This window comes from Amblyomma mixtum, chromosome 2 (assembly GCF_055824585.1).
Source record: "Amblyomma mixtum isolate Tamu chromosome 2, ASM5582458v1, whole genome shotgun sequence".
Taxonomy (NCBI): Eukaryota; Metazoa; Arthropoda; class Arachnida; order Ixodida; family Ixodidae; genus Amblyomma; species Amblyomma mixtum.
This window is the reverse complement of record NC_143013.1, coordinates 233656321-233672007: the sequence shown is the minus strand read 5'-3', so window position 1 is coordinate 233672007 and position 15687 is coordinate 233656321. Positions and strand designations below refer to the sequence as shown.

General features: G+C 45.4%; 1 long non-coding RNA gene across 1 annotated transcript in view; it reads right to left on the bottom strand.

Annotated features, from left to right (window-relative positions):
- Nucleotides 1–11342, bottom strand: part of LOC149362978 (uncharacterized) — a 36412-nt gene extending 25070 nt beyond the window's left edge. The window contains exon 1 of the long non-coding RNA XR_016288215.1: nucleotides 11234–11342. This is a non-coding gene — a long non-coding RNA (uncharacterized LOC149362978). The remainder of the gene's footprint in view (nucleotides 1–11233) is intronic.
- Between the last annotated feature and the right edge of the window lie 4345 nt (nucleotides 11343–15687).

Genomic DNA, 15687 nt, shown 5'->3' with positions numbered 1-15687 from the left:
GGTGAAGAGTGAACGTATAACGGTGCCTTTTGCTAAATTCTTTTTAACCTTTTGCTAAGTGCTTTGTAACCTTTCTCGCAGCTTTTTATGTAGGACTCATGTGTTGGCTATGCTATTTTTGGCCGGTCGTTCCCTCATAAAGGTGTACACATCTGAATTCAATAAATTATGTTGTATAAATTATGCATACGAAGACGTCTGGTTGATTAAGTTCAAGAACCTTTCGAGCTGTCAAAAATGAAATTGGTTATGACTTTAACACACTCTGTGATGTTTCAAGTAAAAAGCATTTTTTTAAGAAATCATATTGTATATATTCATTTATATACAGCATGGTTTGATTGCATGGAATGCCACTTTGTCGAGGCTTTCGTTCTGCGTCAGCCCCATTTGGAGAAAGGAATGCGATGAACGTAGCTTCGTTTTCCCATTCCTTAGACCAGTCGCCTATCACCGCTGTGCGTTGCAACCGAAAATGAGCAAATTCATACCAACACTGTACTGTGCCAGGCGGTACTTAAGCATTACGACACATCCTTTGATGGCGCGTAGCAGTTCTGTGGGGTGGTGCCTGACAGCTTCCACATAATTAGCAAGTGCCAATCAAGCCCATCTATCCCCCCCCCCCAACCCCAACCCCTCCAGAGAGGACTAGCAGGCGGCCCTGCCCGGCTGTCACGACCTCAAGGCACAAAAGGCCTTGGTTCAACGGATGCCGGCGCGTTGTTTTCCAATGCAGTCCCGGAATAGGGTCAACACAGAGTATTGCGATGGGAAGGAGCCAACAGAGCCCTACCCCAATCACCTCTCTGCAATAATCTAATGGTCGATAAATGTTTTCGACCACCACCACCACTACAATGAACGCCGACGGCCTATAGGTTCAGAGAAGCGTTTCCGCCACAAGGTTCTCAATATCAACGCATATAGCGCACATCTCTCACTACGACCACGTAGATTAAACCACGACTGAGGTGTCCACTGTCCCAGGTGGGCAATTATGCGCCTTCCCTTTGCTTTCGAAGCCCACGCTCTTCATCGCTTTCGGCTGCACGTTTAGCGCGTTTATGCTCCCTATCGATTGCCAAATCCCTTGCACGGTTGCAAATGCCGAACGGATGATCATACTCGGCCCGACGTCTGCGAGTACCCACTCTCGAGGACATCGGCTGCGGCTGTCTTGCTTCGTCCATACAGAAACACTGGACTGGTAGCGCGCAGCAGCCGCGGCGATGGTGGAGCGCGCGGCTCAAGCTGCTGCTAGTTTCGTGGTACGTCGCGTGGTCATTCGTCCAGACAGAGCGAAATCGGTGCAGCTACGCTTGTAAAGCTTTCGCTTTAGAAGGCGGTTTTATATAGTCACAGACGATCGTTAAAATAGGGAAAACACTTCGACAAATCAGCTGAAAAGGAGGCGAAGGTTTTTGGACGTTACACTGCGAATGAAATCAGAGGCCCTGAGTGCCTTACCCAGCTGGCGAAGCAGATGGGCATCAAAGGAACACCACACGTATCAAAGGAGGGCAATCGCGCTGTCCAGGTAAGAAACGTGGGTGTATGCAGATGCTCCTGAAGCGGCGAAACCAACCAGGAACACCATGCGCGCTACCTACCACTAAGAACAGCAGTGAGTGAAAACAGGGTACATTCATCAGACAGTGCAGTGCTCCGGTACTCAAAGGCAGGTGCCACCGTCTATGGGCATCCAAGAATGCGATTCTCCTTCCCAGCAATGCACATCGCCTGCACATCTACTCCGAATACCAGCCACGGATCCCACACAGCTCCAGGTCCCCCACCATACCCGCCGCGAACTACTTGTCAAACCTATCCCCAAAAATATGCACCCCACCTACCACGAACCCCGACGCAGAGCTCGCTCTAGGGCGCTCCACAAACACTATGGCACGGAACCGTATGCCTATTGGGTGGATGCCGCGTGCACAGGCGAGGACCCGGTTGTAGCCATCACAAACCCTTCCCACAAACCGATTGCCACTCATCACATATCCCCCGCTGCCACTTCGGAGGCCGAACAGGCCGCCATTGCTCTGGCCATCACGCACACGGAGGCCCGATTTATACTGCCTGATTATAAAACTGCCATATTAAATTTTGCTCGCGGGAGAGTTCACGTTCCTGCATTTCGCATACTGAACTCCCTCGCCGCATACCCGCCCCGCCACGTGGAGTTGATATGGGTGCCTGCCCACTCCGGGAATCCCGGAAACGAGGCCACCAACGCTTTAGCCCGAGGTTCTCTCAACCGGGCACCGGCGGCCTCCGATGTGGAGTTTTCGCGGGAGCGCATGCATTCATTCAGTGAAATGACGCAGGCGTACACAGCCGAGCGTTGACTCTACCCTCCACCCCATCCCTCCCTCGACAATTACCCCCACACACTTTGAGGGCGACTCCAAACACGCGCTTTACCCTCCTCTTATATACGCTAGCGCTATCACCAAGTCCACACAAACCCCTCCTGCACCCTCTGCCACCACCCCAAAGCAACTCTCGACCATATCATTTTCCTCTGCCCGGCGGATCCTCCCCAGCGGGGCCTGGAGAACCTTACCACTTGGGAGGCATGGGAGACCCTCCTGCGCTCTGAGGACCCGGCCAAGCAAGCCATCGCCGCAGGCCGGGCTGCCAGTGTCATGAGCCTCCGGGGACATGAACGTTTGAGTGCAGTGGGGCTGTGCGGGGGCCCAAAGACCTACGTGTCCCGAACTGCCCAGTTTCAAATAATGTTTTCACCACCACCACCACTTACTGTCGAGGGAGAGTAAGAACGTGATGTCGTTTTGACGCCATTCGCACGTAAGCACGCATTCTAACTTGTACACTAGTGATTTCTTGAACGAATATCATAACATTCTGCAAGTCTGCATGTTTATGGGGCAATGAAAACATAACATGTGTTTTAACGAAGCGCTTGCTTTTGTAACCTGTTACATTTTCAGACAAGGTGGAAGCTTGGGCGTGTTGGTGTCTGATTATCGGTACAGCATAAAAGAGAAGGACGACAGAGTACACAGACATGGCGCTGAATTTACAGCGGTCGAGAGAACGGCCATGTGTCACGGTTGCCGCGTGCAGAGCTCTTGTTGGAGCATTCTTGTCATTTGTTTGCGTGCGTTTTCATCGCAGTTTGTTCGCCACAGTATTTAAACAGTAGAAAGCCCTCAATAAAAAATTTAAGTCCAGCGCCGCGTGTGTGTACTCGTTGTCTCCTGTTCTTTTGGACAGTAACGATAATGATACTGTTGCATTTTATGTCTCGTGACGCTCTGGCCTCAGTGTATGAGTAAAAAAATGATGCTTGCTCACTGATGTTTTCTTTCATTTTTGTGTTTCATCGCAAGTGCGCTGCTCAGCGTGGCATATTTGAGCGGCACTGAATATCGGCTCCGCTTAGGAACGGAACAGCGGCTTCCACTGGCTTCTAGCAGTCGGAGCACCAACGTTGCATGAAATCCTTCTGCGGCAAAGGCGGAGGAAGTAAAGAAGAACGAAAGGAAGGGAGGTTAACGGGAAGAGGAAAGCAGTTGCTACCCTGAATTTGGTGAAAACGGTGATGGCAAACCAATGCAGTTTACCTACAGATTCTTAGCAGGAAGAGAAATGGAGCGAAAACAGATCAGTTGGCTACGCGTTAAAGGTGCACTGAAGAGGAATCTGAACCTGTCTTTTTGCCGCGGGAACTCGATCTACACGTTCCGAGCTTTCTTAGAAACGTCGATTTATTGCCCTGTGTGGTCGATTTCCGTAATTAAATCGAATTAACGTCCGGCTCCCACATTTTTTTTAATTCTCCCGTGTACGGTGGGCGGAGTCGACCAACGCGTGGGACGCCTTTCACCCAATCCCGTGGCGGCTTGCTGCTCTGCCATCGGCGGAGTAATACGTAGTAGTCCGTAGTAGCAAATAGTCCGCGCGTATTTTTGTTTCTGCGGGCTTATTTTGCGGTTATATTATCGGCGAATGAAACTATTTATGCATGGAAACCTAAAAAACAAAATAGAGCAAAAGCAAAGGCCAAACTGAGCTGGCTGAAGGGCACTTCAAGCGTTGGTCGACTCCGCCCACCGCACGCGGAGAATTCAAAAAATAAAGGCGGGAGCCGGACGTTAATTCGATTTAATTAGGGAAATCGGCCACAGAGGGGAATAAGTCGCAGTTTCTAAGAATGCTAGGTACGTGTAGATCGAGTTCCCGCGGCAAAAAGACAAGTTCAGAATCCTCTTCAGTGCACCTTTAAAATAAAAGTTACACAGGACACGTAAACAATGTGCGCCTCTATAAATAAAGCAATAACGCTATTTTGAGAGTCAGTAAAGACTTTTAGTATAGCGATGAGCGCTTACGTACGTTATACGCAAGGATTTAGCGGGGAGGTTAGTGTGGAAGTGGCAAGAGCACAACAACCCGAACGCAACGATAGTCAAGGCCACAGTGGCGCCATCTGGTGTTATAATGTAAAAACATTTTTCGCGCATATCCAAGGCATTAGCCAAGGAAGTGGTATCACGTAGATAGCCGGTTGCATGGCGTCCCCAAATGAGTCGTGCTATGAGCACTGCGACGATGTCAGCGCGAACACGTGCTACGAGCATTGCGGCGGGCCAGCCACTACCTTTTGTGGGCCAGCTGAGCGCCGAAACGGCTACTCTAGCCACCCTACCTTTGGAAGGACTATGATTATCTTGGCGTAAGAATCCAAATCAAGCCAATCCACAATCGGTGGTGTTTTGTTAGGGTTAGGAGCGGCGTAGTTGCTACACATAATCCAAAATAGGGCATGTTTATCACTCAGTCTTTCTGCTGTCGGTGAGAGGAGGCAAAGAGAATATCATGTGTTCCATTTAAGGTCAATAAATATGCCTAAAAACCCAATAACATTATCAATTTCTCTCTCAAGCGGGCGACATCGACACCGCCATGTTGACAACGCTATTTTTCCTGGCGTACGCAAGAGCATGCACGCTAAATTCGAAAAATAGCGTACGTAACGCGAACGTACGTAAAACCTCGGTTTGAAATAGCGATGGGCGCATGCACCGTACGAATGACGCGATTTTATAGCGTTCGCTGTGCCTTTGCGCATGTCTACGTACGCGATACTAAAACTCTCTATTATTTGGAGGCTATTTTTTAAGTTTTTATCTGATGGTAAAGACTTTTTGCTGCTCCTTTAATAACTTCAAGCAAGTGTTGTTGTCTGGCTAGTTAGTAAGATTCTTTATTCACCACAACAGGCTTTCTTTGCGCCAGAAAGACAACATATATACAAGACGTTAGGAACAGCACAAAAACTTAAAGCACAAGCACAAACAAACGCAAGAGCGTGACAGGGACAAGCGCTTATTGGCAATTGCTACGGCATTTAACCCACGCCGTGACACCAATGTAAATTTCACGAAGTTTCTGATCAATCTCGGCCATAGTCAGCCGCATCATTTCATAATGGACTTAAAGTGGGCGCTATTTGTATGACCGAAATCTGTGCTATGAAGTCACTGTGGCTATGCATGTTGCCGAAACTGTGCATTATTTTATTCTTGTCTTCATGGTCAAAAAATATAATAATGTTTCAGTGTTTAAATAAGCCGACAACGTGCCCTTAAGAACCTTAAAGCCTCTTCCGTCTTTCCGTAGCTGTTTTGCTACAGAGTAAACTAAGTTTTACGGCAACTTGCTATACCGCGTTTTTTTACGAAATGCCGATTTCAAGCCGCATATTTGCATGCCACTGTTCTAACCGAAGCGGTTCCACAACATCAACAACTCCTTATTGCAGAAGAAGTTTGAATGCACCCTCATGTCACATAATGGCGAGAAACAATGTTTATAGCACTTACAATAGGAGAAACGACAAAATTCACCGAAGGTCCAAATCACTACATAGTCTCATACTCCTAGGGAACACAGTGTTTTCATCGCATTGCTCGAAAGAATCCAATATTATACTAAGAATATCAATTAGAGAAAGACAGCAACTCCAACATTCCATATTTTTTAGGCCAATTTTTTAATGACTTTTATTTTGAAATGCTTGCGAAGAACTAAATTTGGGATGCCTTCTGTGTCGTGCGTTTTATCTGAAACAGAAAACACTGTGAGTCAACGAGCTCGCAGCTGCAAAGGATTCCGGCGACTATCCCGCTGTAGCGTTTTCATAGCCTCGAAAATAATTGAAAACGGTTATTTCTTTGGGTTCGCGCTGAGATAACGCTCTAAAGCCATTTCTGTAGATAGTATTAATGAGTTCAGGTCCATCTGTCCGTGTCTGCATGAGAGGACACGACTTAGGTTTATTATTAAGCTGTTCGGTATTGAAAATATTGGAACAATCACCACACAAATGTCGAAAATATGTTTCTGCGCATCTCCGCGACACGTGCCGGGACTTGCGACCTAGATAAGGTGAGCAGTGGCCTGAAGTGTACCAACACACTCAGTGAGGAACGACAGGTCTTCCTCCTAAAAACATCGTTTATCGCGCAGTAGAGGGAGTCGATATAAAACTTATATATGATCCTTCTCGCTCGCTAAGCTGGGGATACCTCTAAAGCAGATTCTCGATTCTTATATCATTTCAATCAATATTAGAGGCCAAAAAAGCAAGCACCTCCGCGCTTGATGGATTTTACAAAATTCGTGCAATGGACATTCCATTCAGTTCTGTTACAAGAAATGATTATGCTAAAGGTTGCTCTGAAACATATAAAGATTTACAAGGTTATTAATACCAATTACCACCGCAGAACCATTAAATTCTCCTGCACTACGACCTCCCATCCACCACTGCCATCAGTCGAAGGCTTAGCACGGGATTTTCATTCTCTATGTTTAAGAAAATCTGTTCGAGGTGCGCTGTCGTTAGTGACAACAAAAATTCGGCTGTAAAGCTGTTTACTTTCTTGATGCTCGTGATAAAATTAAAGGTGCAGATCAAACTGCACACAATGAAATTTGGAAGCCGCTGCACTGAATTAATTTCGGGCTGAGGAATAAAGGAATTTTTTTTAGAAGCAAAATGCTGCTAATTGTGAAATTTCTCTGTGGGAGATTCTTCGAGCTATAGGCATCTTATATCACCTAGTATCAGACTCGAAGGTAAATATTGCACATGTATCGCGTTATATCACAACAATTCCTCTGTCAAAGAACAACTGGCTTATGGTTTATGAACTGAGCTCACGGGCTAGTTGGTCATTTATAATAATTTCAACAGCGCGTGCTACACAAGGACACACGAGTCAGCGCTCGTGTGTGTGTGTTTCCTCGTCTTGTGTCCTTGTGTAGCATGCGCTGTTGAAATGATTATGGTTTATGGTGGTTTGATGTCCAAAAGCGACTCAGGCTATCAGGGACGCCGTTGTGAAATCTGGGGTTCTTTTACGTGCAATGACATCAGACAGTGCATAGACCTCTAGAATTTCACCTGCATCAAAATTTGACACCCAGGGCAGGGATCGAACCCACGTCTTTTGGGTCAGCAGCCGAAGGCCATAACCACTGAGCCACCGTGGGGCCTCAAAGAACAACTTTAGAGGTAGAAGAAACTTAGGCTTAGTTTTTGTCTGCACACTGGAAAGAACAATGGTTTCTTTATTTTAGCTCAGTATGCATATTCCCCAGTAGAATGAAATGCTGATGCAGATCGCTAAGTGTCGTCGGTGAGATCCCGTGGGTACTCCTGTGACGCATACCGCAGAAGCTATAATAGCTAAATAAGAAAGCAAGTGAGGCACGATTTAAGCGAAAAACGCATTGTTTTACCATATACAGGATATTTCAGCGAACACTTTAAGAAATTTAGAGGAATAAGCCTTTAGGGTAAAAATGTGGCTTTTGCGGCATAGTATTACCAGTGCTGGCGGACAGCAGTAAAAAAGAGAATCGTCTTAGGTAGCAAGACTGTTAACTTATTTTTAATAATTAACTTTTTAACTCGTAGAGTTAGGCGTCTAGACGTAATAAGAGTTTGTAGCCAGTCGTTAGTAATAGCCATATCAGTTTATAGAATTTCAGAAAAGCTATTATCACTTCATAAACCCATAAGCCATATTAATGCTCATAAATATTTTTTGTTTCCAACGGCTATATCTAGCTGGAACAAACTACCCTCGACAGTTGTAAACTGCAACTCAGTTGAATCATTCATAGAGCATGTCAATAGCATTGATTCATCAGTAATGCCACCGTGATAAAACTATGATGCTGACTTTCATTTTGTATTTTTTGTAACTATATTTGTTTCCGTACTGAACCCGCTATTTTCGTTTCCCTGAATTGGCATCATTACCACCACGATGCCGCTATGAAGATAAATTCTTATTTTGTATTATAAATGTACCTAACTTGTTCCCCTGTATTGTCTCCTTTCTATCCACTCCTGCATGGGCCCGAGAAGGGCCTGCAGTATTTGTAAATAAATAAATAAATAAATTATTCTGGCCGTTGTGGCTTGACAAAGTCTGGCTGCGTAGTGCGAGAATGCATGTCTTTTGAAAGCATCCAGGAATAGCAACCCCTCCAGTGCACGTAACTAGTCGATACAGCCGACGCGATGGCTCGGTGATTATGTAGCTCGACTGCTGTGCCGACAGACGTGGGTTCGATCCCGGCCGCAGCGCTGGATAGCGCTTGCTGCCGCCCACGCCAATTCGAGAATCATCATTACGGACTCCCGAAAACCATGTGATCATTACTTGGCAGGGGAGATCTCTCCCTTAGCTGCTTGTATTCTAAGACGGACTGCCATTGATCCAACACCCAAAGAATCATTTGGGCTCCTGGCCACCAGGGCTTACGAGGTAATGAGGCCGCTGACGCGGCTGCCCGAGCGCTTACTCACCGGGCTCCTCATCCCAGCTCTTCTGGCTCGGAGACTAACCAGCCGCTGCTGCGATTCAGGGAAATAATAACGCATTATAGCGACAACCACCGCCTTTTCCCGGCCCCTGCAAAGGGGCTGAGTAAGACGGAGGAGCGAACTTTAAGGAGCCTGCGGACAGGTACTCAACTCTGTCCTGCAATTTTAAAGCATTACGATCCTAACACGGATGGGCGATGCCCGCACTGTGGGGAGACCTGTGATATCTTTCACATGGTGTGGGCATGTACTCAAAATCCCCACCTCCCCCCTTCCCCTACCCCTTCCAGAGAGGCATGGGAGACTGCCCTCCTCAACTGCTCCTCGCTTGAGTCCCAAAGGGCTCTGGTGAAACGGGCGAGAGACGGGGCATTGTCATGCGGTGTCCCGGACTAGGGACGCCGACCATGTAGCGGGGCCACTCTGTGGCTCCCAAACTCTATTTCAGTAATTAAAAGTTTGCACCACCACCACCTGGAATTTCTATGGAGGTGAAATTTTAGAAGCCCGTGTGCTCTGCGATGTCAGTGCACGTTAAATAACCCCAGTGGGTCGATATTTCTGGAGTCCTTCACTACGGCTTCCCTCATAGCCTGAGTTGCTTTGAAACGTTAAACCCTCATAAACCATAAACCAGACCAATTTTTGTTCAGCCACAGCGTCAAGGGTAATCGCGGTTTTGAAATTCTAAAACTGATACGGCTATAACTAATTACCGGCTACAGATTGCGAATTGCAATCAGGCGCCTAACATTAACAGTTAAAAGGTTAATTATTAGAAATTAGTTAACCAGGTTACTAGCTAAGATGATTCACCGGTTTTCTGTCGTCTGCCAGGCCTGGCAATACCGTGCCGCAAAACCCATAATTTTATCCTAAAAAGCCTATTTTTGAAGACTTTTGAAAGCGTTCGCTGAAACACCCGGTATATTCGCAACACTGTTGACCCTTGATTAAAAACCAGGACCACCCCGGTTTAAGAATAACGTTAGTATGAAATAAAATTGAATGAAATTGGATTTTGGGGAAAGTAAATACCGCAGTATCTGTCTCACATATAGGTGGACACTTGAACTACGTCGCAAGGGGAGCTTACTCCGGGTTGCCCGGAATCGAACCCGGAGTACCCGGGTTCGATCTAGACCTCAACTAAAGAGTTTCGATGGAGGTGAAAGGCAAAGGCGCCCGTGTGCTGTGCGATATCAGTGCACGTTAAAGATCCCCAAGTGAGCGAAATTATCCCGGAGACCTCCTGTACGGCACCTCATCCTTTCTTCTCACACTACCTCGTTTATCTCAGCCCTAACGGCGCGGTTCAGGTGTCGACCTAAATGTGAGAGAGATACGGCGCCATACCCTTTTCCCAAAACCAATTTCATACACTTTCATTTTAAAGTAACGTTGTTCTTAAACCAGGGTGGTCCGGGTTTTTGAGAAACGATGATGCGAACATAGAAACAAAACATTGCATTTTTCGTTCCAGTCGTACTTGAAGGGGCTTTAATGGCGTGAAATTGAAAGTCTATCCGCCATTCAGCGCACTGACAGCCAAGGACGATTTGCAAAAACTTATAAACCCAGGACAACTATTTTTTTTCTCGTTGTTCTCGTTTGCTTGTACTATTTAAGACAGCTACGCATACCAATGCTGTTCTTATCAGTTTGTCCACTTTTGGCATTGTGCTGTCAGGTAAACCGTGCAAGTTGGAAAATATTTTCAGCTACATTTATACTCCGTTAACAGTCTCTTCCTAGTCGCGCTGTTCAAATGTCTGATCATTTTCAGTGAATGCGGCATTTTCTCCGTCGTCGTTTATTTGTTGACAGTTGCTCTAATCACGTTAGGACACCCAGACTTTATGGCTGCAGAAAGGTCCGATATTCCCACACAAAGGCCTTAGACAGAGATTTCGCCATTCCGAAGTGCTGAATGTTTATTTCATGAAGATAAAGAAATAGACGCTATTGTACAACACTTAAAGATGCACGCGTAAGCCTCTTATCAGGCACTTTAGAAATTAACACAATGCTTCATCGAAGAGATAAGCCTGATGTACGAGCTCCCCATGCCTGCTTCAAGGTGCGAAAACAGGGGGTCATCAAGAGAAGAACTTAAGACAGAGCAGTTTCACTTAAATAGAAGACAATTGTGATTGTACTGTGCGGGCCTTTGAGGCAGAATTCAACGACCAACAGTTCTGCTTTGCTTCGCCAGCTTGCAAAGCTGGCAGACAAAAGAGCTAGGAATTTCACTGATACGTGTACCTTTAGCCTGCTGATTCATCATTAACATCATAGGCAGGGTTTTGCGACCATCTAGCTCTGAAGTCACCGAGTAACAATGCATCTCACATGTGAGCAGATGTTGCGGCGTTCGCTTCTTCTTGGAATATTTACAGAAGCCATGCCCCCCACGGCCGAAGCTGTGCCGGAAGCCAGGGTCGCTGCGGTGGAAGAAGAAATCATTGAGTATGAACCTCAAGAAGCGGAAGGAAGAATTGGCTTGAACTGAGTTGCCACGCACTGCAAGGGGCATGAAAGTTTCAGGTGTGGTTCAAAACATTCGTTGGAAACCTAATAAGAAACAGACATTTTTCTGTCATCATGCTGCCCGTTACGGTTGTCAAAACATCTTGTAAAGAATACTTAATTAAACACAGTTTTATATGCGCAAAATGTCTTCCTGGTGTATATTTTTATGTGAATAAGGTACATTGTTTGCTGTCAGAGCCGATGTTCCGTAGCGCACTTAAACGTTGCAGAAAGATCTGAAGTCGGTGCCAAGGTCGGTGCCAAGCATTGGAGACTTCTCCGGCGCGAAGGAGTGGCAACAGATTGTGAAGATTTTGTCTTTTAAATTTAACGTGCAGTCCTGCAGTGGCGTCAAAGCTAAAAGGAACAGATTTTGCTCTGTGTGAGTACTATTCCAAAAAAATGTCGGGCTTGAAATTATTTCAGTTCGCATAGAAACGTGGTTGCAAATTAAAATTAAAGTCAAGAATTTGAAATTGCATAGTCAAATTTTTGGACACAACACCAAAGCAGAGTGCATTTATCTAGTTATTTTGCGGCCACTATGAATACAGCGTCCTAAAAGAATAGAAAGGAAAACATATTTCGTGAGCTGATATGCATAGTTCCGCCATGTACGGCGGCTTCACTCGGGGTGGTTTCAGCCGCTTCCTGACTCACCTGAAAAAGCTGGGAAGATAAGTTATCTCTCATTGTATCTAATTTTCGCAGCATCTTTCGCAAACAAGACCAGCTCTGTGCATTCATTGAATCCTGTTCAGCTAACCTAATACTAGGCGCAGAATCTTGAATCCTCTGCGTGAAAAATAATGAACTTTGTTTTTCAGAAAACTTTTGTATATTTAAGAAAGACAGGTCATTGTCACGAAGAGGAGTTGTGTTGTTTGCAGTCAAAAAGAACCTTCGTGCTTCCATGATTGATATGTTTTCAACCTTAGAAATTTTGTGGATAAGATTGCAGCTATCTGCTTGAGTTCTTGCTGAGTCGCTGTCTGTTACCGTCCGCCAGATTCACATGGTGACTTTGCCGAGAGTCTATATAATTGACTGATTTTTTTTGCAAACGAAACAACATCGCAACTCTCCCATTGTTTTGGCCCGTGATTTCAATTACCCTGGATTTGACTGAGAGGCACGCAGACCGACCGGTAACGCAAAGAAGCATGAGTGCCAAGAGTTCATAAATAAACCTTATTTGCTTGATTTCAGCCAAATCGTTACTGCTGCAACGCGTGGCGACTCCATACTTCATCTTGTGTTCTCTGCGGAGCCACATGACATTCTCGTTCTTGTCCTAGATTGCCTCAATGATTACAATGTGTTGCACTGTGAATTTACTTCAAAGGTAGCGAAACCAAAAGAGACAAAAGTTAGATATGAGTTAAAAATTGTGAACGTGGTTGCACTACGCAGTGAATTATCATCTTTTTTATCAATGTTTCAGCCATTTTCTTACCGCACAACAATTGCAAACGGGAGTTACATGGACCTTCGGATATCACTACCCTTGTCAGACCTTAATGAACTTGCTAATTGGTGCGAACGCTGGCAGATGGAAATAAGTGTTGCTAAGACGAAATCTATGAGATTTACTACTACATCTAATGCAACAGTCAAGGACCACTCTATAAACAATCTAACTGTTTAAACAGTCAGCATTCATAAATACTCAGGTGTCCAGATATCAAGCAGCCTCACATTGCAACATCACATTCACATAGTCGTAAGCAGAATATTTCGGTCACTCGGTTTCATTAAACGCAATCTACATCACTCTAACGCACTCTGACGCATCTCTAAGACTTATGACATACTAAAGACTTGTTCGTCCTAAAACAGAATATGCTTCACTAATCTGGAGTCTCCATCAGGCGTATTTGGTCAATAAATTAGAATATCTTCAAAACAAAGGTGCCCGGTTCGTCACAACAAATTACACACACACATATAGTGATGCGGAAACAAAGTGATCACTAAATTTATGTTCCCTGGAACGAATGAATACTCTTTTCTCTTTTGTCCTGTTTCCATTGGTGTTATCACGCACCGTCGCTGTTCTCCGCCGCTCATATCACGCCTGCTCATCGCATTTTGCCACACCTCGACCACAACTTCAAAGTACAGCCCATATTGGCGAATTTCCTTACTTCATCGTTCACTGCTCTTCATAGCTATTCGTCACTGGAACAAACTTACAGAAAGCATTGCGTCAGTTAACAGCCACGATGAATGTGTCCGCAAACCGAAGGCTTTTTTGGTATGTGAAGCATCTCCTGCATCGTTTGTTTTCATTATTTGTGTTAATTATTGCTTTCATTCATTCTTTGTGTTGTTGCTCCACCCCCCACCCTATGTAATGTCTCCCTGTGGCCTTAAGGGTATGTGATAAATAAATAACTAAATAGGTAGTCAAGTTTCGCGGCCTAAAAGATAAACCACTGAAATCGTCAAACCCGCTCATCGTTTTTGAAACAGAATGTTCACTTCAGTTTACAACATACGGCAATTAAATTTTTCCTGCCAAGTATATTAGTTATATACAAGACTTCAACCAGCATGGCGGTAGAGTAGTTGTACTTATTTAAGAGAGTATACTCAGCGTTACCACAGATACGGACACCGAACCCTGTGAAAGAGTGTGGCGCAAAATGGTCCTAAAAATGGCTCCTCTGTAGTAGTTGGTTCCTTTTAGAGATCCCCCAGTTCCAGCATTGCGCAACCTTTCAGCTGAGCAATATACTGTTAAGCAGAAGGGTTGAAATGCGGGCCAGTTGGTACATTGTAAACTGAGAAAAAACCAGTCACACAAGACGACGGACAAGAAGAGAGTACACACCACAACGACTGGACTAACAACTGAAGTTTATTGGAAAAAACATGGTCCGAGCAAGGCCAGCAGAGCATGCGCAACAGCATCATCACTAATCACTGCGCAAAAGAGACAAAGACAAGAAATCTAAACTATCGTGGACGACCTAAAAAAGCAAATTCTTTTTCAAAACTTACTTCATGACAAGCGTGTGTGCAAAGTTTTTAGGTACGTGGACGATTTTTTAGTATTTTTAGACCTTTCACCTAATGACACTCTGCCCGCAGCAGTAGACGATGTTTTGACTGCTTTTAAAGCTTCTTCACGCACTCTTAATTTTACTCATGAACTCCCTAGCAATCATTCTATCAGGTTCCTAGAACTGCAACTAACATTCCTTGACGATGGCCATTTATGCTGGATGTTTTCGCCTAGAAGCAAGTAAGCTTTGTTACCTTTCGGTTCTGCGCACTCTAAGATTGTAAAGAGAGGGATTGCGATGAACTGTTTCCGCAATGCACTGGAAAAAAGCTGTCACCATACCATCAAAACCAGCCTTGACAATCAATGCAAAGGTTTGGAAGCCGCGGGGTTCCCTAAACCCCTTTTGAAGGCAGTGGCTGAATCGCTGCTTCAGAACCTCAAGAAAGGACGCACGAAGAGGACTGACGTTGGGCCAACTGAACGAAAGAAGTTCGAGGTCATGCCGTACGTGCACAAAGTGAGCCACAACTTGAAAAAAGTGGCGGCCAAGCAGGGAGTGAGCATGGTGTTCTCTGCTCCTTGCAAGCTGTCGGGACTGTGTTCGCGCATTTCTCGAGGCAGGGAAAGGAACCACGTGTGCACAACGCAGCATGAGAATCGCTTCACGACATGTGTCGCACAGGTGGTGTACAAGTTCCCCCTCACATGCGAGAGAGTTTACATCGGCCAAACTGGCCGGTGTATTAATGACCGGCTTCGTGAGCATCACTCCTCCCTGGGGTCCGGTGGCGGTGCAAACTTGCCTCGCCATTGCAATGAATGTGGCTGTTATCCTTTGTTTAGCAATGCCACCATTCTTGGTAGAGGCAAGGGAAAACAGGAGCGGGAAATACTGGAGGCATATCATATCGGTTTGTTAGGCTCTGATTGTATAAGCACAACTTCGGTGCGCCTACTTGAAAAAGAATTTGCTTTTTTAGGTCGTCCACGATAGTTTAGATTTCTTGTCTTTGTCTCTTTTGCGCAGTGATTAGTGATGATGCTGTTGCGCATGCTCTGCTGGCCTTGCTCGGACCATGTTTTTTCCAATAAACTTCAGTTGTTAGTCCAGTCGTTGTGGTGTGTACTCTCTTCTTGTCCGTCGTCTTGTGTGACTGGTTTTTCTCAGTTTATACTGTTAAGCGTGCAAACATACCATACAAACCTCTTCAGCGATCTTAACTTGCCGGATAGTGATTACCAAAAGGCAATGCCTGCGCTT